The following is a 23,843-nucleotide window of genomic DNA, read 5'->3' on the forward strand; positions in this document are numbered from 1 at the left end:
AGGATCTGGTTAAATACAAACAGAGACATAGGATAGTTTAATATAAATAGGGACATGATCAAGTGTCATATAAACAGATACATGGTCTAGTGGAAGATAAACAGACAAAGGGTCTAGTGTAATATAAATAGAGGCATGATCTGGTGTAATATAATCAAAGGGTGGTTTAGTGCATTAATACATAAAAAACTATGTCCCCTGCTCCTCCTCCCAGTGGAAACATTTTCTCTCTGATTACTCGAACAAAACCATTTATAACTTTGAACAGTTCTACTAAATCTCCCCTTAACATTTTCGGCTCTATGGAGAACGATCCCAGCTTCCAGCTGCCCTGATAGTGCACCTCCTGCAGTGTAATACTCATGTTCCATGTGTCCTTCTGCTTCGAGTGCTTCCAGATATTCCTTTAGGAACCACTCACACTTTTATATGAACCCGGGTAAGTTCCCTGCACTGTTACAAAAATATCGGAATAACATCCTCGGCTCTTAAAAGAACTAACCCCTGACAAGTAAACTAATTCATGTAAGACTGGACTCAATTCTTGAACTATAGATACATTCAGCTAAATTTTAGCACTTCAAAATACAAACTGTGATGGGTTATAGGTATTTTCTTAGTGGTATCATTCTTGACTCGGAGTGAGAAAGTCATAGGTTCAATTCTCACTCTAGAGACTTGAGCCCATGATCCAGGCCAACAACTCAGTGCTGAAGGAGTGTTGTGTGATCAGTAACGCCAGCTCCGTCGGATATACAATTTCCCCAACGCTATTTTACAGAGTAGGTGAGTTTTCCCCCAGAATGCCAGGTTAGCACTTATCCCTCATCCAGCTTCACTGGTAAATAGGTGATCTGGTCATTTATCACATCTCTGTTCGTGGGATCTTGCTGTGCAAATATTGCCCGCTGTGTTTCCAACTTTACAATAGTAATTACACTTCAACACAAATACTTCTATGTATGTAAAGTGTTTTGGGACATTCTGAGAATGTGAACGACGTTACATAAATGTGTTGTTTTTCTAAATGTGAACATGTTAAAATACAAGTTGCGATATGTTGAAAGCTCTGAGATTAATATGATTGTTGGTCACTCCTCTGGTCACTGTTTAGTTCAAATCGGTTAACACTTCCATTAAATTCAGTGGAATACTAGCCTGTTCAGAGATGTTTCATTGATTTCAGCAGCAGAACTTTCAGAATTGTATTCTTCATTTTATTTTTTTCCTGCTTGAAATAAATAACATCTGTACCAACTGATGTTCGAGATTGTTCTGTTCCTTTTGTAACAGTTAATATTCTGAAAATAAACCCTTGTTTTGAGTTGAAACTAATCTATAAGTGACTTTGTTGATCTGGTTTTGATGCCATGAAAATTTCATTGAAACCGATGAGGTATTTATGTAAATAAACACTTAAATAGAAGTTTCGGATTAGAACACTGAGCAACAGAAACACAAGAAATATTTTCCAGCCAACAGAGCATGAAATAGAGAGAGAGCAAAATGCAAATGTCAACGGATTCCAGCGACAATTGATTTTTTGTGAAATTTCCATCAGTTACACGAGAATAAAGATATCTATGTTCATAATTGGTAAAGATTCCCTCTCGTCGCCAGATATAGTGACATTGCGCATGTTTTTTTTCCCAGGAGATTTTCTGTATCTTCTATCTCTCTCCAATCGTGACCTGTGTCTTGCCTCTCAGGAACGGGTCATTATCTTTACCTCACAACATGAATTCAACATCTTACCAACGTTTTGTCTCAACCCTATTCATCGTCCTCTAACCAAATAAATGGGAGTCTGAAGATGGAGCTTTCCTCTAAAATGTGTCATGTGCATTTAACAACCTGGGAGTACAGAGGGAGCTTTACTCGATATCTAACCCGGGTTTTTTTTCGGTATCAAACCCGTTTTTTTTCTTATTTATGAAGGTGGCCTTTTTACCCCAGGACCCTTTTATATATTTTGGCCGAGGGGGCCTTTATTCCTCAGGCCCCCTTTATATACACTTTATTTAAAAATAACTTTATTTAAGCAGATAAATAAGCAAAAACTCAAATTAAAAGGAAATTCACTGCATGTATCTAACCTGCTTTTTAAAAGCAATCTATCTCCCGTACTGCACCTGCTCTTGGAGTGTTTGATGGGACAGTGTAGAGGGAGCTTTACTCTGTATCTAACCTGTGCTGTACCTGCTCTTGGAGTGTTTGATGGGACAGTGTAGAGGGAGCTTTACTCTGTATCTAACCTGTGCTGCACCTGCTCTTGGAGTGTTTGATGGGACAGTGTAGAGGGAGCTTTACTCTGTATCTAACCTGTGCTGTACCTGCTCTTGGAGTGTTTGATGGGACAGTGTAGAGGGAGCTTTACTCTGTATCTAACCTGTACTGCACCTGCTCTTGGAGTGTTTGATGGGACAGTGTAGAGGGAGCTTTACTCTGTATCTAACCTGTACTGCACCTGCTCTTGGAGTGTTTGATGGGACAGTGTAGAGGGAGCTTTACTCTGTATCTAACCTGTGCTGTACCTGCTCTGGGAGTGTTTGATGGGACAGTGTAGAGGGAGCTTTACTCTGTATCTAACCTGTGCTGTACCTGCCCTGGGAGTGTTTGATAGAATAGTGTAAATGAAAGTTTACTCTGTATTTAACCCGTGATAGACCTGCCTTGGTAGTGTTTGATGGGATATTGTAGAAGGAGATTTACTCTGTATCTTTCCCTGCTATACCTGCTTGGGAGTGTTTGATGGGAAAGTGTAGAGTGAGATGTACTCTGTATGTAACCCATGCTGTACCTGCGCTGGTAGTGTTCGTTGGGAAAGTTTAGAGGGAGCTTTACTTTGTATCTAACCTGCAGTGTTGCCTTTGGTTTGTTTGATGACAATATAGAGGGACATTGGAGAATGATTTTCCATTTAGTGGAAGCTTGAACCATTTGACATCGGGTCAGACTCGATGTGCTAAATGATTTATTCCTGTTCATCTGTTCCTATGTACAGATGCATTTTCAAAAAATTGAACAAATTATCACACACTCGAGGATTATCAGGAGCTTCTGTATGATACTGAACTGATTACTTAACACTATAATGCAGAGACTGGTGGCTAGCTGCTCATTACCCACGGTATGATTTAATCCACTTTCGAATACTAGGGATATGCAGGGTCGCCTTGGTAACGGAATGTGCAGGGCAACATCACTTTGTAAACAAGAACTCGCAACAGAATGGGTTATCGATAAATATTAAAGCATTAAACGATCTGCAATTATAACTAAATAAAATTAAAAGCTGAAACAGCAAACACTTTGTCTGTGATCCAGTCGTTGTTCCTCTTAACCAGACTTTTGTCATCTTAGATGGGTATTAGGACCCTGTGGCAGCCCATACGGCGATGCTGTGAGGTCACCGTTCCAGACTCTGTCGAACAGAATGTTAGTCAGGCGAAATTTAAATAGAAAATCCCGCAGGAAAAACAATCCTTAACATTAAAAAAACGCTATGAAAAGTTGTCACAATGCAACACAAGTGTGAAATAGTAATCATGAACATACAGAGTTTGTCACTAAGTGGTGTAAAGTGCAGAGCACTATTCTTCAACTTTAGACCTGCCCTTCATTCCCAGTCCATCTCAGAGAGATTGTTATAAGATACATCCCATCCTTTCAACACAGCTATTACCCACATAATACCAGACCAATTAGAAATTGCAGACAGCTGCTGATAGATATTCACAAGGTTAAACGTATTCTTCCAACCAAAAAATACTGCATCAATCAACCCATACAAATATATAACTTTATTCATTCCAATGCATCACTCTATATATCTATTTGTCTATCTATCTATCTATCATCTATCTATCTATCTATCTACCATCCATCCATCCATCTATCTATCTATCTATCTATCTATCTATCTATCTATCTATCTATCTGTCTGTCTATCTATCTGTCTGTCTATCTATCTGTCTGTCTATCTATCTATCTATCTATCTATCTGTCTGTCTGTCTATCTGTCTGTCTGGCTGTCTATCTATCTATCTATGATATGGACTAGTGCGACAATAACTGAGATACGCTCTAAGTCAATATTAGCAAAGAATGATCCAGAATGATACAGAACAGAAGGAGGCCATTCAGCCCATCTCGCCTGTACCAGCTCTTTGAAAGAGCTATGCATTGAATCGCACTCCCCTACTCTTCCTTATTGTTCAGAAAACATTTGCACTTTAGGCATCGCACATCATGGTGTCCTTGTGACTAGAGTGTGTTTCTGCAGGGATCAGCACTGGGTTCCTTGATTTTCCTGGTACATATAAACAATTTAGATTTAAATGTAGGGGGCATGACTAGGAAGTTTGCAGATAATGCAAACATTAGCCTATGTTGAACAGTGAGGAAGAAAGCTGTTACCTGCAGGAAGATATCAATGGACTGGTCAGGTGGTCAATGGTAAATGGAATTCAATCCACTGACACGCTTGGGAAGGGCAAACAAGGCAAGCAATAGACAATAAATGATAGGATAGTGAGAAGTGTAAAGGAGCAGAGGCACGTTAAAGTGCATGCCCAGTGATCCCTCAATGTAGAAGGACAGGTAGATAACGTGTTCAAAAAGAGGCATAGGGTATAGAAGCAGGGAGGTTCTTCGAGAACTTTGTAAATACTCTTTAGAGTGCAGCTAGAGTATTACTTACAGTTCTGGCCACCGCATTACAGGAAGGATGTGATCACACTAGAGAGGGTACAAAGGAGATTTACAGAGGATATTGCCAGGAATGGAGAATTTTATCTACGAAGAAAGATCAGATTGGCTAGGTTGTTTTCTTTGGAGCAGAGAAGGCTGGGTGGAGATTTAATTGAGGTGTATAAAATTATAAGGGGCCTGGTTAGAGTGGACACAAAAAACCTGCTTCTGCTATCAGTGAGTTCAGTGACAGGGGGCATATATTTAGTGTAATTGACAGAAGGATTAGAGGGGAGTTGAGGAGAAATCTTTTCACCCAGAGGATGGTGGTGGTCTAGAACTCACGGCCTGAAAGGTGGTAGAGGCAGAAAACCTCATCACATTTAAAACAAAAAAGCATGGGTACACACTTGAAATGTCGTAACCTAGAGGGCTACAGACTAAGAAATGGAACATGGGATCTGCTCATTTTCTGCTGACACAGATACGATCGGCAGCATAGCCTCATTCTGTGCCGTAAATATCTATGATACTGTGCTTATGAAAGTTGTTAAGACCTTAGGAAGGCTACAGAGAAGGCTTGTGAGGATGTTACCAACGATGAGGGAATTCAGTTATGAGGACAGGCTGGAAAAGTTAGGACCGTTACCCTTGGGACAAAGAAGATTAAGAGATGATATAATATAGATTTTCACGATGATGAGTGGTTTGAAAGAGTAGATAGAGAAAACAATATTCCCTCTGTCGATTGGGTCAATAACCTGAGGGCATAGGTTCAACATCATTGGCAAAAGATGTAGACAGGAGATGAGGAGAATTTTTTCGCTTACAATTGGCGGGATCTGGAATACTCACCTGAAAAGATGCTGGAAGCTGAATCCATAAATAAGCTGAAAATAGATTGGACAAGAACGTGAGGATGAAGAAGGGTTAAATGTTTTGAGCATAAAGCATAGCTGTGGGACGAAGCATGACTGCTCTTTCAAAGAAGCAGCATAGGCACGATAGGCCAAATGGCCTCCTTTTGTGCTGTAACTTTGGATGATTCAAGGATAACGGCCGAATTCGCTGAAATCTATGTGTTGAACGCAACCCTGGGTCAATTAACACAGCGATAGAAACTGAGTCTGTTTATATTTTATATATTACTAAATGCTGTCTCTGTTATTCCTGAATTAGCTCAAACAACTGTAGCTGTTTTGCTGGACCCTGTCAAATTTATTATTGCAAAATGTACTATTTCTGTATATATTGCAAGACATACTGTTTCCCTTATCATTGCACTAGATCATTTCACTGTTTATATTACACTAGATCCTGTCTCAGATATTACTGCACTAAGTCATGCCTCTGTTTATATTACACTTGATCCTGTCTCAGTTAATATTGCAACAGACCACGTATTTGTTTACATTATACTAGACCCTGTCTCAGTTATTACTGCACTAGGCCATGTCTCTGTTTATCTTACACTAGGCCCTATCTCATTACTGCACCAGGCCCTGTCTCTGTTTATATTAGACTTGACCCTGTTTCAGTTATTACTGCACTAGGCCATGCCTCTGTTTATATTACACTGAGCTTGATCTCAGTACTGCACCAGACCCTGTCTCTGCTTGTATTACACTAGACCCTGTCTCAGTTAGCTCTACAATTGACCATGTCACTCTTTATATTACTGTACACCCGGTATCAGTTATTATTGCAGACGAATCGGTCTCTGTTTATAATGTACTATACTCTGTCTCAGTTATTACTGCACTAAACATAGAGCCATCAACAGTACAAAAGGGGGCCATTCGGCCCATTGCGCCCATGCCAGATCTCCAAAGAACAATCCAGTCAGCCCCATTCCCTGCTGTATCCACCTAGCCCTGCAAGTGTATTTCCTTCAAGTGGCCATCCAATTTCTTTGTGAAATCATTGATTGTTGTCACTTCCACCACCTCCATAGGCAGCGAGTTCCAGGTCATTACCACTCGCTGTGTAAAAAGGTTCGTCCTCACATCGCCTCTGTAGCTTTTTCCCAAAACCTTCAATCTCTGTCCCCTAGTCCTTTGTGGAAAACGTTTCTTTTTGTCTACCTTTTTCCAAACCTGTCATAATTTTGTACACCTATATCAAATTTCCCCACAATCTCCTTTGTTCTTGGGAGAACAACCTCAGCTTCTCCAACCTAACCTTGTAGCTAAAATCCCTGGAACCATTTTGGTATATTTTCTTTTCATCGTCTCAAGAACCCTTAAATCCTTCCTAAAGTGCGGTAGCCAGATCTCTAGTTGGCGCCTAACCAGAGCTTTATAAAGGTTCAGCATAACTTTCCTGCTTTTGTATGCAATACTTCTACTTCATCCCCTATGCCAGACTAAACATTCTCTCAAGATGTCCTGCCACCTTCAATGATCTATACATATGCACCCCAAGGTCCCTCTGTTCCTGCATGCTCTTTAGAACTGTGCCATTAAGTCTAGATTGCCTCACTCTATCTCTTCAGCCAAAATACGTCGCCTCACACTTGTCGATTAAATTCCATTTTCCACTTGTCGGCCCATTATGCTAGCTTATCAATGTCCTGTTGCAGTCCATTTGTATCATCCTCACTGTTTGCCATTCCTCCAAGTTTGATATCATCAGCATGTTTTGAAATGTTACTGTCGATTCCAATATCCAATTCATTATATATATAATGAATATATATATATATATATAAAATGAATATATATACATATATATATTTATTGCGACTCACTGTTTTCTGTCCTTAAGCTATTTTTTTATTCAAACTAACACTGATCCTCCTATTCCATGAGCCTCAGTTTGGTTACCCAAACTTTTCTGTGGTACATTTGTCAAAGTTTTCCTTACAATTTAACTAAACAACATCCATTGCATTATCGTCATCAACTTTCTCTGTTATCTCATCAAAAACAATCAATTAGTCAAGCAGGAGCGGCCTTTCACAAATCTGTGTTGGCTTTGCTTAATTAGATGAAACCTCTCCAAGTATCTGTTGATGTTGTTCCTGATTATTGTTGATAAAGACTTACCAATCACTGATGTTAGGCTGACTGGCCTGCAGTTACTAGTATTCACTTTGCACCCTTTCGTGAATAAGGGGTCGCATTTGCCACTTTCCAATCTTCTGGCACCTCCTTGCATTTCTTCATATTAAACCAGACCCTGCTTCAGTTATTACTGCACTGGACCTTGCATCTGCTTATATTCAATATCCCATGTGTCAGTTATTATTGGAATAGAAAATGCAGAAAAATATTTAAAGTGGCTGAGGTGGAAATAGCGAAAATAATAGGCAATAAAAGACTGTGGAAACATAAATAATGCAAACTGCTTTGGAGAGCAGCAAGTGTTTCATTCCTTTCCAAGCGAAAGAAATAACTCAGAGAATTACAAATTTATTATCCTTATGTCAGGTAGGTTCAGTTTCATTCTGTCTGTCACTTTCACAAACCATCACACCCTCGAGGTATTTATCAGGAAATTCTGTGTGATGGTGAGGTGATCACTGAACAATAAAGTGCAGAGACTGGTAACTGACTTTTCCTCAGTGTCATTTAATCCACTTTCTAACTGAACACTGAGATCAGGCAGGATCACCTTGGTAATAGACTGGTCAGTGAGACCTCATTTTCTCAACAAGAGCTCGCAAGAGAATGGGTTATAAATAAATGTAAACGGCATTTTAAAAATCATTAATTGCAGTTTAAAAGTGGTGAGAGTTAATATAGGTGGTCTTTAGGACCCCGAGGCAGCCCTCAAGCAGTGCTGTTAGGTCACAGAGACATGGTCTTGAGGAGTAATAACTGAGACAGGGTCTTGTGCAATATAAAAAGACACAATGTTTAGTGCAGTAATAACTCAGAAAAGGCTTAGTGAAATATAAACAGAGACATGGCATTAAAAAAGATACATGGTCTAGTGTAATATAAAGAGAGACAGTGTCTATTATAATATAAAGAGAAATGCTCCAATATAATATAAACATATATATTAATGACTTAGACGTGAATTATAAGATGTATGATCAGTAAGTTCGCAAATGACACGAAAATTGGTTGTGTTGCAAATAGTGAGGAGGAAAGCCTTAGATTACAGGACGATATAGATGGGCTGGTAAGATGGGCAGAGCAGTGGCAAATGGAATATATTCCTGAGTAGTGTGAGGTGATGCATTTTGGGAGGACTAAAAAGGCAAAGGAATATACAGTGGATGGTAGGACCCTAGGAAGTACAGAAGGTCAGAGGGACTTTGGTGTACTTGTTCATAGATCACTGAAGATCACAGGTAGATAAGATGGTTAGGAAGGCATATGGGATACTTGCCTTTATTAACCGAGGCATAAAATATAAGAGCAGGGAGGTTATGATGGAACTATATAAAATGCTAGTTAAGCCACAGCTGGAGCACTGTGTACAGTTCTGGTCACCACACTATAGGAAGGGTGTGATTGCACTGGAGAGGGTGCAGAGGGGATTCACCAGGATGCTGCCTGGGCTGGAGCATTTCAGCTATGAAGAGAGACTGGACAGGCTAGGGTTGTTTTCCTTAGAGCAGAGAGGGTTGAGGTGAGACCTGATTGAGGCATACAAAATAATGAGGGGCGTTGATAGGATAGATAGGAAGAAACTTTTCCCCTTAGCGGAAGAGTCAATAGCCAGGGGGCATAGATTTAAGGTAAGGGTCAGGAGATTTAGAGGGGATCTGAGGAAACATTTTTTTCACCCAGCGGGTGGTTGGAATCTGGAACACACTGCCTGAAGGTGTGGTAGAGGCAGGAACCCTCATAACATTTAAGAGGTATTTGGATGAGCACTTGAAACGCCATAGCATACAAGGCTACGGGCCAAGTGCTGGAAATTGGATTAGAATGATGATTGGTGCTTGATGATTGGCACGGACACGATGGCCCGAACAGCCTGTTTCTGTGCTGTATAACTCTCTGACTGTATGGCTCTATATAAATCTAGTGGAATTTTACACGAGTTTAATTCCCACCACGGCATCTTTGGAATTTAAGTTCAGTTAATCGGATGCACCGGAACTAAAACTCTAGAATCAGGAATGGTGTACATAAATCTTTCAGATTGTTCTAAAAACATCTTCTTCATAAATGCCCTTTAAGGAAAGAAATCTGCCGCCCTTACCGACTCTGGCTTGTATGTGACCCCAGATAAACAGCAATGTGGTTGACTTTTAACAGCCCTTTCAAATGACCCAGCATGCCACTCAGTTGTTTCAAACCACCACGTAAACTGATAATGTGAATACAGTCGAACAGGCATTGGCATCAACCCAGGCACATGCAAAGGCATATACAGCCCAATTAACTCTGCAAAATCCTCCTCAAAGACATCTGAGGACTTCTGCCACATTTGGGAGAGCAGTCTCACAGACCAGTCAAGAAACAGATTGACATAATCAGACTCACCAAATCATACCTTACATCCAAATTTCTAGACTCCTGATCTACCCACCAGAGGTGGTGACACTGTGGTTCGGCTGGAGTGGCAGCATTGACTCCGGAAGTCATGAAGTCTCACAGCAACAGATCAGACATAAGCGGCGAAACCTGCTAATTACCAACTACTCCCCTCCCTCAGCTCATAAACAGTACTCTACCATGTTGAACACCACTCGGAAGAATTACTGAGGGTAGCAAAGACACAGAATGTACTCCGAGTGGAGGACTTCAACATCTTATCACCAAAAGTGGCTTGGGAGAAACATACTGACCGAGTTGGCAGAGTCCTGATGGCCAAAGCTGTCAGACTGGCCCTGTAGCAGGTGGCAAGACAGCCAACACGATTGACCCCATTTGACCCGGTCCTGATCACTCTACCTGCCGCAGATGCATCCGTCCATGTAAATATTGGTCGGAGTGACCACCGCACAGTCCTTGTGCAGACAAAGTCCCGCCTTCACATTGAGGATACCCTCCAACGTGTTGTGTGGCACAACGACCATGTAAATTAGAATAGATTCAGCAAAAATCTAACAGCTCAGATTGGGCATTCATAAGGCTCTGTGGGCCATGGACAGCAGCAGAATTGTATTGAACCACCGTCTGTATCCTCATGACCCGCTATATCCATCACTCTGCCATTACCATCAAGCTAGGGGTCCAACCCTGTTTCAATAAAGAATGTGGAAGAGCAGGCCAGAAGCAGAAACAGGTGTCGCTAAAAATGAGGAGCCAGCCTGGTGAACCTACAGCACAGTGCAGAATGCAGAACAAATCCAATCCGTCCCATTGACGTCTAATCGGTCTCATCAGTCTATTCTCAATCATCAGCAAAGTGATAGAAGTTGTCATCGACAGTGTTATTAAGTAACACTGACTTAGAATAACCTGCTCAATGATGCTCAGTTTGTGGTCCGCCAGAGGCACTCGGTTTCAGCCCTCATTAAAGCCTTAGTCCAAACATAGACAAAGTAGCTGAATTCCAAAAGTGAGCTGAGAGTGACTACACATGATATCACAGCAGAATTTGACTGAGTGTGGCATCAAGGAGACCGAGAAAATTTGAAGTAAATGGGAAACAGGGGGAAAAGTCTCCACTGTTTGGAGTCATACCTAGCACAAGACCTGGGCAACATGCAGTCTTGGGTTGATAAGTGCAAGTAAAATTCGTTTCCAACAAGTGCCAGACAATGGCCATCCACAACAAGAGAGAATCTAACCATCTCCCCTTGACATTTAACGGCATTACCATCGCTGAATCCCCCCACCATCAACAGCCAGGGGGTTACTATTGATCAGAAACTTAACTGGTTCGGCCATACAAGAGCTGGTCACAGGGTGGGAATCCTGCCGTGAGTAACTCACCTGCTCGCTCCAAAAAGCCTGTCCACCATCTTTAAGACACACGTCAGGACGGTGATCAAATAATCTCCACTTGTCTGGATGTGTCCAGTTCCAACAGCACTAAAGATGCTCTGCACCATCCAAGGCAAAGCAACCCACTTCACTGGTAACTCATCTTAAACATTCATTCCATCTACCATAGTGGCAGCAATTTGTCACATTTACACAATGCACTGCAGCAACTCGTCAAGGCTCCTTGGATACAACCCTTCCAAATCCGCGAACTCCACCACCTGGAAGTGCAAAGAGAGCAAAAGCATGGGATCACCATCACCTGCAATTTCCATTCCAAGTCACACATCTTCCTGACTTGTAACTATATCGCAGTTCCATCACTGTGGCTGGATCATTAACTGGAACTCCCTCCCTACGTGTACTGTGGGTGCACCTACATTACACTGAATGTTGCAGTTCAAGACGATGGCTCACACACCACCATCTCAAGGATACTTAGGTTGGCCAATAAATACTGACCATGCCAGTGATGCTCACATCACCTGAATGGAAATAAATAACACCTGAGACAGTGCCTAAGGTAATATAAACAGAGACATGGCCTAGTGCAGTAATAACTCAGACAAGGCTTAGTGTAATATAAAGAGATACATGGTCTGGTGCAGCAATAACTGAGACAGGGCCTTGTGTATTATCAAACGAGCCATGGTCGAGTGCAATAATAACTGAGACAGGGTCGAATATAATATAAACAGAGACAGGGTCAACTGTAGTAATAACTGAGACACAGTCTAGTGTAATATAAACTGAGACATTGCCTCATGCAGTAATAACTGAGACAGTGGCTAAGGTACAATATGCAGAGACATGGTCTAGTGTAGCACTAATTGAGGTAATGCCTGTTTCGTGAAGTGTACACCATGTTTCACTGCCACCTGCTGTACAAACATTGCGAATGCAGTTACTGTGAAAATGTCGATGTCAGTTACTGTTTCTAATATTACTGTATCAAGAAACAACGTGTACTGCTCTCCCAGCTTATCACCTTCTGCGGAAAGTCCCAAAGGGTTTAAAATGTAACTAGTTACAGATGAATGTGGGCAATCTGTGCCCAGAAACATCGCAAAGCGGGTCAATTCCTGTTATTGTATTTTTATTGATCTTGGTTGAAGGGTGGAATGCTGACCAGGACACAGTGTGGGAGCCATGGAACCTTTGACTCCACCTGGGCGGGGGGAGGGATAATGGGTCCATGATATCACCTGGGCCATGTTGAAGTTTTAGTGCATTCAGCCATGCTTTTATTTATATTAAACAAGGCCCTGTCTCTGTTCACATCACACTGGATCCTATATCTCTATAGGGGACGACACAATGCCTCTATTTCTATTATACTATGCCCTGACTCAGTGAAATTGAACCAGACACTGCCTCCCTTTATATTACATTAGAATATGCTACCCATGATATTACAACTTACAAGGACAGTAAGCACAGGTGTGATGATTGAACTGGACAAAGTGCATTTTTTTTTCACGAGCTGTGGGCAACACTGGCAGGCCAGCATTTGTTACCCATCCTGAATTGCCCTTGAACTGAGTGGCTTGTTATGTAATTTCAGAGGGCAGTTAAGAGTCAACAAATTGCTGTGGGCCTGGAGTCACATGTAGACCAGACCAGGTAAGGACAGCGGATTTCCTTCCCTACGGGATATTAGCGAACCAAATAGAACTTTTTTTCATGACACGATTGCTAGCTAGCATTCAATTCCAGATTTTAATTATTTGAATTTACATTGCACTAGCTGCTGTGGTGGAATTAGAAGTCCCACAGCATTAACCGCACCCTCTGGATTACTAGTCCAGTGACATTACCACCACGCTACCGTCGCCCAACAGCGGAGATGCAGGTGAGCTCATTTTTATGGAAGGTTGAAGATGGGAGGACAATCAGGGCAACATTGAAATAGTCAAGTCAAGAGATACCAAAGATATTGATGAAGGTTTCAGTAGCAGATGTACTGAGACATTGATGGAGATGGGCAAAGTTATGGAAGAGAAAGCAGGCAATCTTGGTCATGGAGTGTTTAAGGGGGTCAGAAGGTCATCCCAGGGTCAGATATGATTTAAAGGTTGTGTCTGGTCTTGTTCAGCCACATAGAGAGACCAGGAGAAGGAGTCAAGGGCCATGGAATGTAGTTTGTGGTGGAAACCGAAGGCAATAGCTTCAGTTTTCCAAATATTTAGTTGCAGGAAATTGCAGCTCGTGCAGGACAGGAAGCCAGACAGTCAGCGTGATAAATCAAAGGGAATGGTGGAGAGAGATGATGGTGAGGTAAGCTGGGTGTCATCGTGGTACATGTGGAACCTGACGTGTTTTCAGAAGATGTCAATAAGGGACAGCATATAGTTGAGCAGTTGTGGAGATGAGGTGCTGTCTTCACACTGAGGGCACCGTCCATCGTATTGTATCCACTACCACCGTACTAAATGTGACATATTCAGAACATGTCCAGCAACTCAAAATGGTGTTTCAGTGAAGAACTGCGGGCCATCTGCAGCAACAGAATTGTATTCCATTACAATCTGCAACCTCGTGGCCCCGCATCCCTGACTCTATCATTAACATCGAGCCAGGGGACCAACCCTAGTCCAATTGGGAATGACAGAGAGCATGCTCGGAGCTGAACCAAGTGAACATAAAGATGAGATGTTAGCCCAGCGAAACTACAAGACAGGACTACATGCAGGCTAAACTGTGGAACCTGCATACTATAGACTGAACTAAGTGATAACAAATGCAATTGATTGGATCAAAACTCTGCAGTTTGTCATATCCAGTCGTGAATAGTGTTGGACAATTACACAACTAAAGGAAGGCGGGGACAGGCAATATTAGATTTAGTTATGAGTAATGAGCCAAATTTAATTAGCAGCCTAACTGTGCGTGAACATTTATCAAATAGTGATCACAACATGATCGAATTCAAGGTAGCGTTTGAATCAGCTACTAGAATTTTAGACTTGGGTAAGGCTGACTTTACCAGGATGAGACAGAGACTGACCATGGTAAACTGGGCAGATCTGTTAATGGGTCAAATGACTGAAGAACAATGGAGAATATTTAACGAAACATTTAAGGAAATACAGAGCGAGTATATACCCCTGAGAGGAAAAAGCTCCACTTCACTGAAAAAACAGCCATGGACAACTAAAGAGATTAGGGATAGCATAAAACAAAAAGAAATGGCTTACAAAAATGCAAAACGCAGCAAAGATCCGGCCGAATGGGATCAATGCAAAGACCAGCAAAGGGTCACAAAGCAGCTTATAAGAGCTACTAAAAGAGATTATGAAAGGAAACTTGCAAGGGACATCAAAATCAATAAGAAGAAATGTTATAGTTACATAAAGGGAAAACGGGTGGTCAAGAGCAATGTAGGCCCACTAAAAGCTGAAACTGGAGATATTGTCATTGATAATGGGGAAATGGCAGACATGTTGAACAATTACTTTGCCTCAGTTGAAAAGGAGGATAACTTGCTGGAAGTCCAGAAAAAATTAATAGCTGATAGGGGACAGGGACTTAATACAATTAACGTAAGTAAAACATCAGTAACAAGGAAATTAATGGAGTGAGAAATCCCCAGGACCTGGCGGTTTCCATCCGAGGGTGTTGAAGGAAGTAGGGGAGCACATTATAGATGCCCTAACTATAGTCTTTGAGTTCCCTAGATTCAGGAGTGGTCCCTCTGGATTGGAAAGTTGCACATGTCACTCCACTTTTTAAGAAGGGTGAAAGGGGGAACCAAGGAAATTACAGACCAGTTAGCCTGACATCTGTGGTGGGCAAGTTGTTGGAGTCTATAATCAAGGATAGGGTGACTGAACACCTAGAAACATTTTCAGTTAATCAGGAGCAGCCAGCATGGATTCATGACGGGAAGGTCATTCCTGACAAATCGCATTGAATTTTGTGAAGAGGTGACTAAGGTAGTGGACAGCGGAGTGTCGATGGATGTTATTTATATGGAATTCCAGAAGGCATTTGACAAAGTCCCACATAAGATACTGTTAACTAAGGCAGAAGCCCATGGACTTGAGGGCAAATTATTGACATGGTTAGGAAGTTGGTTGAGTGGTAGGACGCAGACCGTGGGAATAATGGGTACGTCCGTGACGCTTCCAGCGTTCCGGGAAACTACATCTGCAGGAAGTGTACCCAGTTGCAGCTCCTCACAGACCGCATGGATCGGTTGGAGCGGCAACTGGATGCACTTAGGAGCATGCAGGTGGCGGAAAGCGTCATAGACAGGAATTTTAGAGAAGTGGTTACACCCAAGGTGCAGGCAGATAGATGGGTGACCGCTAGAAGGGGCAGGCAGTCGGTGCAGGAATCCCCTGTGGCTATCCACCTCTCTAACAAGTATACCGTTTTGGATACTGTTGGGGGGGATGGCCTATCATGGGAAAACAGCAGCAGCCAGACCAGTGGCACCACGGCTGGCACTGTTGTTCAGCAGGGAGGGACAAAGCGCTGAAGAGCAATAGTTATAGGGGACTCTATAGTCAGGGGCACAGATAGGCGCTTATGTGGACGTGAAAGAGACTCCAGGAAGGTATGTTGTCTCCCTGGTGCCAGGGTCAAGGATGTCTCTGAACGGACACAGGGCATTCTGAAGGGGGAGGGTGAACAGCCAGAGGTTGTGGTACACATCGGTACCAATGACATAGGCAGGAAGAGTGATGAGGTCCTGCAGGGGGAGTTTAGGGAGTTAGGTAGTAAGTTAGAAAACAGGACCTCTAGGGTTGCAATCTCTGGATTACTCCCTGTGCCACGTGCCAGTGAGGCTAGAAATAGGAAGATAGTGGAGCTAAACACGTGGCTGAGCAGCTGGTGTAGAAGGGAGGATTTCAGATAGCTGGACCATTGGGCTCTCTTCAGGGACAGATGGGACCTGTACAAGAAGGACGGGTTGCATCTAAACTGGAAGGGCACTAATATCCTGGCTGCAAGGTTTGCTAGCGTCACTCGGGAGGGTTTAAACTAGTGTGGCAGGGGGGTGAGAACCAGAGCAGCAGGACAGCTGGTGAAGTAAGTGAGGAGGACATAGTAAATAAGGCCAGTAGGACTAAGAGGAAGAGCAGGCAGGGAGATGTTGCTGAGCACAGCGGGACTGGTGGTCTGAAGTGCATTTGTTTCAATGCGAGAAGTATAACAGGTAAGGCAGATGAACTTAGAGCTTGGATTAGTACTTGGAAATATGATGTTGTTGCTATTACAGAGACTTGGTTGAGGGAAGGGCAGGATTGGCAGCTAAATGTTCCAGGCTTTAGAAGCTTCAGGCGGGATAGAGGGGGGTGTAAAAGGGGTGGGGGAGTTGCATTACTGGTTAAGGAGAATATCACAGCTGTACTGCGGGAGGACACCTGAGAGAGGTCATGCAGCGAGGCAATATGGGTGGAGCTCAGGAATAGGAAGGGTGCAGTCACGATGTTGGGGGTTTACTACAGGCCTCCCAATAGCCAGCGGGAGGTAGAGGAGCAGATATGTAGACAGATTTTGGAAAGATGTAAAGATAACAGGGTTGTAGTGGTGGGTGATTTTAACTTCCCCAATATTGACTGGGACTCACTTAGTGCCAGGGGCTTGGATGGGGCAGAATTTGTGAGGAGTATCCAGGAGGGCTTCTTGAAACAGTATGTAGATAGTCCAACTAGGGATGGGGCCATTCTGGACCTGGTATTGGGGAATGAGCCCGGCCAGGTGGTCGAAGTTTCAGTGGGGGAGCATTTCGGGAGCAGTGACCATAATTCCATAAGTTTTAAGGTACTTGTGGATAAGGATAAGAGTAGTCCTCGGGTGAAGGTGCTAAATTGGGGGAAGGCTAATTATAACAATATTAGGCAGGAACTGAAGAATTTAGATTGGGGGCGGCTGTTTGAGGGTAAATCAACATCTGACATGTGGGAGTCTTTCAAACGTCAGCTGATTAGAATCCAGGACCAGCATGTACCTGTGAGGAAGAAAGACAAGTTTGACAAGTTTCGGGAAGCTTGGATAACACGGGATATTGTGAGCCTAGTCAAAAAGAAAAAGGAAGCATTTGTAAGGGCTGGAAGGCTAGGAGCAGACGAAGCACTTGAGGAATATAAAGACAATAGGAATGAACTTAAGCAAGGAGTTAGGAGGGCTAAATGGGGTCATGAAAAGCCATTGGCAAACACGATTAAGGAAAATCCCAAGGCTTTTTATACATATATAAAGAGTAAGAGGGTAACCAGGGAAAGGGTTGGCCCACTCAAGGACAGAGATGGGAATATATGCGTGGAGCCAGAGGAAATCGTTGAGGTGCTAAATGAGTACTTTGTATCAGTATTCACCAGAGAGAAGGACTTGGTGGATGATGAATCCAGGGAAGGGACTGTAGATAGTCTGGGTCATGTCGTTATCAAAAAGGAGGAGGTGTTGGGTGTCTTGCAAAGCATTAAGGTGGATAAGTCCCCAGGGCCTGATGGGATCTACCCTAGAATACTGAGGGAGGCAAGGAAAGAAATTGCTGGGGCCTTGACAGAAATCTTTTCATCCTCATTGGCTACAGGTGAGGTCCCAGAGGACTGGAGAATAGCCAATGTTGTTCCTTTGTTTCAGAAGGGTCGTAAGGATAATCCATGAAATTATAGGCCGGTGAGCCTTACGTCAGTGGTAGGGAAACCATTAGAGAGGATTCTTCGGGACAGGATTTACTCCCATTTGGAAAAAACGAACTTATTAGCGAGAGACAGCATGGTTTTATGAAGGGGAGGTCATATCTCACTAATTTGATTGAATTTTTTGAGGAAGTGATAAAGATGATTGATGAAGGAAGGGCAGTGGATGATATCCATATGGACTTCAGTAAAGCCTTTGACAAGGTCCCTCATGGCAGACTGGTACAAAAGGTGAAGTCACACGGGATTAGAGGTGAGCTGGCAACATGGATACAGAAGTGGCTCAGTCATAGAAGACAGAGGGTAGCAGTGGAAGGGTGCTTTTCTGAATGGAGGGATGTGACTAGTGGTGTTCCACAGGGATCAGTGCTGGGGCCTTTGCTGTTTGTAGTATATATAAATGATTTGGAGGAAAATGTAGCTGGTCTGATTAGTAAGTTTGCGGACGACACAAAGGTTGGTGGAGTTGCGGATAATGATGAGGATTGTCAGAGGATACAGCAGGATATAGATCGGTTGGAGACTTGGGCGGTGAAATGGCAGATGGAGTTTAATCCGGACAAATCTGAGCTAATGCATTTTGGAAGGTCTAATGCAGGTGGGAGGTATACAATAAATGGCAGAACCCTTAGGAGTATTGACAGGCAGAGAGATCTGGGCGTACAGGTCCACAGGTCACTGAAAGTGGCAACGCAGGTGGATAAGGTAGTCAAGAAGGCATACGGCATGCTTGCCTTCATCGGTCGGGGCATTGAGTATAAAAATTGACAAGTCATGTTGCAGCTGTACGGAACCTTAGTTAGGCTACACTTAGAATATTGCGTGCAATTCTGGTGGCCACACTGCCAGAAGGACGTGGAGGCTTTGGAGAGGGTACAGAGGAGGTTTACCAGGATGTTGCCTGGTCTGGAGGGCATTAGCTATGAGGAGAGGTTGGAAAAACTCGGATTGTTTTCACTGGAACGACGGAGGTGGAGGGGCGACATGATAGAGGTTTACAAAGTTATGAGCGGCATGGACAGAGTGGATAGTCAGAAGCTTTTTCCCAGGGTGGAGGAGTCAGTTACTAGGGGACATAGGTTTAAGGTGCGAGGGGCAACGTTTAGAGGGGATGTGCGAGGCAAGTTTTTTACACGGAGGGTGGTGAGTTCCTGTAACTTGCTGCCAGAGGAGGTGGTGGAAGCAGATACGATAGCGACGTTTAAGAGACATCTTGACAAATATATGAATAGGAAGGGAATAGAGGGATATGGGCCCCGGAAGTGCACAAGGTGTTAGTTTCGGCAGGCATCAAGATCGGGGCAGGCTTGGAGGGCCGAATGTCCTGTTCCTGTGCTGTACTGTTCTTTGTTCTTTGTACTCCGATTGGCAGGATGTAACCAGTGGTGTCCCGCAGGGGTTGGGGCCTCAATGATTCACATTATTCATTAACGACTTTGATGATGGCATAGTAAGTCATATATCCAAATTTGCTGATGATACCAAGTTAGGCGACATTGTAGACAGTCCAGATGATAGCATAAAATTGCAAAGAGATATTGACAGACTAGGTGAGTGGGCAAAACTGTGGCAGGTGGATTTCAATGCGGGCAAGTGTGAGATTATCCATTTTGGACCAAAAAAGGATAGAGCAGGGTAATTTCTAAATGGGAAGAGGTTAAGTACAGTGGATGTCCAAAGAGACTTGAGGGTTCAGGTGCATAGATCTTTAAAATGCCACGAGTAAGTGCAGAAAATAATCAAAAAGGCTAATGGAATGCTAGCCTTTATTTCCAGGGGATTGGAGTATAAAGACACAGAGGTTATGCTGCAGCTGTACAAAACCCTGGTTAGACCTCACTTGGAGTACTGTGAGCAGTTCTGGGCACCACACCTTAGGAAGGATATATTGGCCTTGGAGGGAGTGTAACGTAGGTTTACAAGAATGATACCTGGACAACAGGGGTTAAATAACGAGGAGAGATTGCACAAATTAGGCCTGTTTTCGTTCGAATTTAGAAGTTTAAAGGGTGATCTGATCGAAGTCTTCAAGATATTAACAGGAAAAGACAGGCTAGATAAAGATAAACTATTTCCACTGGTTGGAGATTCTAAAACTAGGGGGCATAGTCTAAAAATTAGGACCAAACCGTTCAGGAGAGATGTTAGGAAGCACTTCTTCACGCATAGGGTGGTAAAGGTTTGGAACTGTCTCCCACAGACAGTAGTTGAAGCTAGAACAGTTGTTAATTTTAAATCTGAGATAGATAATATTTTGTTAAGCAAAGATATTAAAGGATATGGGCCAAAGGCAGGTATATGGAGTATAGGCCGCGGATCAGTCATGATCTCATTGAATGGCGGGACAGGCTCGAGGGGCTGAATGGCCTACTCCTGTTCCTATCTTCCTATGTTCCTAAGGAGGAGGCTCCGTGAACATTCCCATCCTCAATGATGGTGGAACCCAGCATGTGAGTGCTAAAGCCAAAGCTGAAGCATTTGCAGCAAACTCAGCCTGAATTGTCGAGTGGAAGGTCCATCGTGGCTTCATTCCGATGTTCCCACCATCAAATAAACCAGGCTTCAACGAATTTGATTCACTCCACGTGATGTCGAGAAACCGCTGAGCTGAATACATCAAATGCTATGGGACATCCTGGATGTCGTGCTGGATTGCTACCGAATTGGCTGCCGCCTTAGACAAGCTGTTCCAATACAGCTACAACATGACCATCTACCCGACAAGATGGAAAATTGTCTAGGTATGTCCAGTCCACAAAAAACCATGAAAAATCCAATCCGGCCAATTACTGCTGCACCAGTCTACTCTCGATCATCGACAAAGTGAGGGAAGGTGTTGTTGACAGTGCTATCAAGCGGCACTGACTCAGCAATAACCTACTCACCCATACTCGGTCTGCATTGCTCCAGGGCCACTCAGCTCCAGGCATCATTGCACCCTTTGTCCAAACGTGGACAAAATAACTGAACAACAGGTGAAGTGAGAATGGCTGCGGTTGACCAAGTGTGATATAAAGGAGCCCAAGCAAAATTGAAGTCAAAGGGAAGAAAGGGAAAACACTCAACTGGTTGGAGTCATACCGAGCACAAACTTTGTGGCTTTTGGAGGCCGATCATCTCAGCTACAGGACATCGCTGCAGGAGTTCCTCAGGGTAGAGTTCTAGACACAACCATCTTCAGCTGCTTCATCAATGACATTTCCTCTATGATATGGTCCGAAGTAGGGATGTTCACTGATGATTGCAGATACTGAAGCAGTCCATGCCCTCATGCAGAAAGACATGGGAAACAATCAGAGTTGGACTATTAAGTGAAAAGTAACATTTGTGCCACACAAATGCTCGGCAATGACCATCTCAACAACGGGGCACCTAATCAACTTCCCTTGGCATTGACATCTGACGGCATTAACATCACTTAAATCTCCCACCATCAACATCAACACGTCAGAGGCTGTGAATTCTGTAGCGAGTAACCCATCTCCTGAGTCCCCAAAGCCTGTCCTCCATCTGTAAGGCGGAAGTCAGGAATGTGATGGAATACTCTCCACTTGCCTAGATGAGTGCTTCTCGAAAAACACTCAAGAAGCTCAACACCGTGCAGGCCAAAGCAACCTGCTTTATTGGCACCCCATTCACAGGCTTAACCACTTCCTCGCTCCAACACTGGCGCACAGTTGCTGCAGTGTGTACCATCTACAAGACGCATTGCAGCAACTCACCAAGCCTCCTTCGACAGCATCTTCCAACCCCATGGCCTCAACCACCTACAAGAACAAGGGCAACAGGAGCATAGGAACACCGCCACCTCCAAGTTCTCTTCCAAGTCACACACTATCCTAACTTGGAAATATATTACCGGCCCTTCACTGCCACTGGGTCAAAATCCTGGAACTGCCTCCCTAACAGCACCTTTGGCGTACCTACCCCACACGGAAGTAACTGTTCAAGGTGACTCACCATCACATTTTCAAGGGAAGTTAGACATGGGCAATAACTACTCGCCTTGCTATCAACGAATGAGGAGAAATTAATAACTGCGATAGGGCCCAGTGGATTATCAACAGTGGCATGTTCTAGTGCATTATTAACTGAGACAGGGCCTAGCGTTTCAAACAGAGACATGTTTCTAGTGTAGTAATAACTGAGACAGGACTTGCTGCAGTATAAACAGAGACATGGCTTAGTACAGTAATAACTGAGATAGGGCCTACTGTAATATAAACAGAGACATGCTATATTGTAGTAATAATTGAGGCAGTGTCTGTTTCTTGCTATGTAAACATTCAGACTTTCACTGCCACCTGGTGACCAATGCTTGCCATTGCTCCAATTGTGAAAATGTCAGTGTGAGTTACTGTTTCTGACATTTCTGCTATTAATGTATCTAAAAATAACTTGCACTCATGTTCCAACTCATTATCTTCTCCAGGATTTCCAAAGGATTGAAAATACAGCTAATTGCAGATGAACACGGCTGATTTGCGCACAGAAACATCAGCAGGGTCCTAATGTCCACCATTAAAAAAAAAATCATCTGGTTAAGAGCAATAACTGAAAATAGCACACACAACCTGTACTCTGTGTGTGTGTGTATGTGTACGTGTGTGTGCGCGCGTGCGTCCGCGTGTGTGTATACTAAACATCATTCTTAATATTTGCTGATTAATTCTGCAAAGAGAAATATCTTTCCCAGTTATGCCTCAATATTTTATTTTCTTTCATTCAAAATGTAATTGCAAATCGTTTAATACTGTTAACGTTTATTGCTACCTCAGTCCTTTTCATGCTCTTGTTTAGAAAGCGATCTCACACTGATCATTCTGTTACCAAGATGGGTTTGTCTGCTCCCAGTTTTCAGTCAGACAGAGAATTAAATCAGACCGGGAATAATGAGCAACTTCCGACCAGTCTCTGTGCTTTATTGTCTCGTGATCACCTCAGCATCACACAGAAGCTCCTGACAAATACTTCTGCAAGTCACCGTAAAAATGAAAATGTACCTTTACCTGACTTGAGGTTAATAAATCTATAATTTTCTTACTTATTATTTCCTTCGACTGGAAATGAATGAAACTCTATCCAATAACAACTTGCATTTATATAGCGCCTTTAAAGTAGTAAGCGGCCCCAGGAGTTTCACAGGAGCGTTAGCGCAACAATTTGACAGGGAGCCACATAAGAAGATGTTTGGACAGATGATCATAAACATGTCATGCAGCTTTTACTTTCCCACCTATATTTGTGTCATCTGCAAAATTAGCTACCATGCCATTGCTCCCCTCATCTAAGTCATTGATATAAATTGTAAAAAGTTGAGGCCCCAGCACAGACCCCTGTGGGACTCTCGTGACATCCTGTCAATCAGAAAAGGATCCATTTATGCATACTCTCTGTTTTCTGCCAGCCAGCCAATCTTCTATCCATGCTAATATGTTACCCTTACACAACGAGCTCCTACTTTGCACAATAACCTTTTATGTGGCATCTTGTCAAATGTCTTCTGGAAATTCAAGTACAGTAGGTCAACGGGCTCCCCTTTATCCACAGCACATGTTACTCCTTCAAAGAAATCCAATCAATTAGTTAAACATGATTTCCC

The 23,843-nt window shown here is 43.0% G+C and overlaps 1 long non-coding RNA gene across 1 annotated transcript; it reads left to right on the plus strand.

The window, feature by feature from the left end:
- The first annotated feature begins 264 nt into the window (after positions 1 to 264).
- LOC137349033 (uncharacterized) lies at positions 265 to 23,201 on the plus strand. Its single transcript, XR_010969205.1, has 4 exons — positions 265 to 439; positions 13,153 to 13,211; positions 13,336 to 13,440; positions 22,674 to 23,201. It is a non-coding gene; the product is annotated as an uncharacterized lncRNA (long non-coding RNA).
- Positions 23,202 to 23,843: the final 642 nt, after the last annotated feature.

The sequence above is a fragment of the Heterodontus francisci genome, chromosome 34 (assembly GCF_036365525.1).
Source record: "Heterodontus francisci isolate sHetFra1 chromosome 34, sHetFra1.hap1, whole genome shotgun sequence".
Classification (NCBI taxonomy): domain Eukaryota; kingdom Metazoa; phylum Chordata; class Chondrichthyes; order Heterodontiformes; family Heterodontidae; genus Heterodontus; species Heterodontus francisci.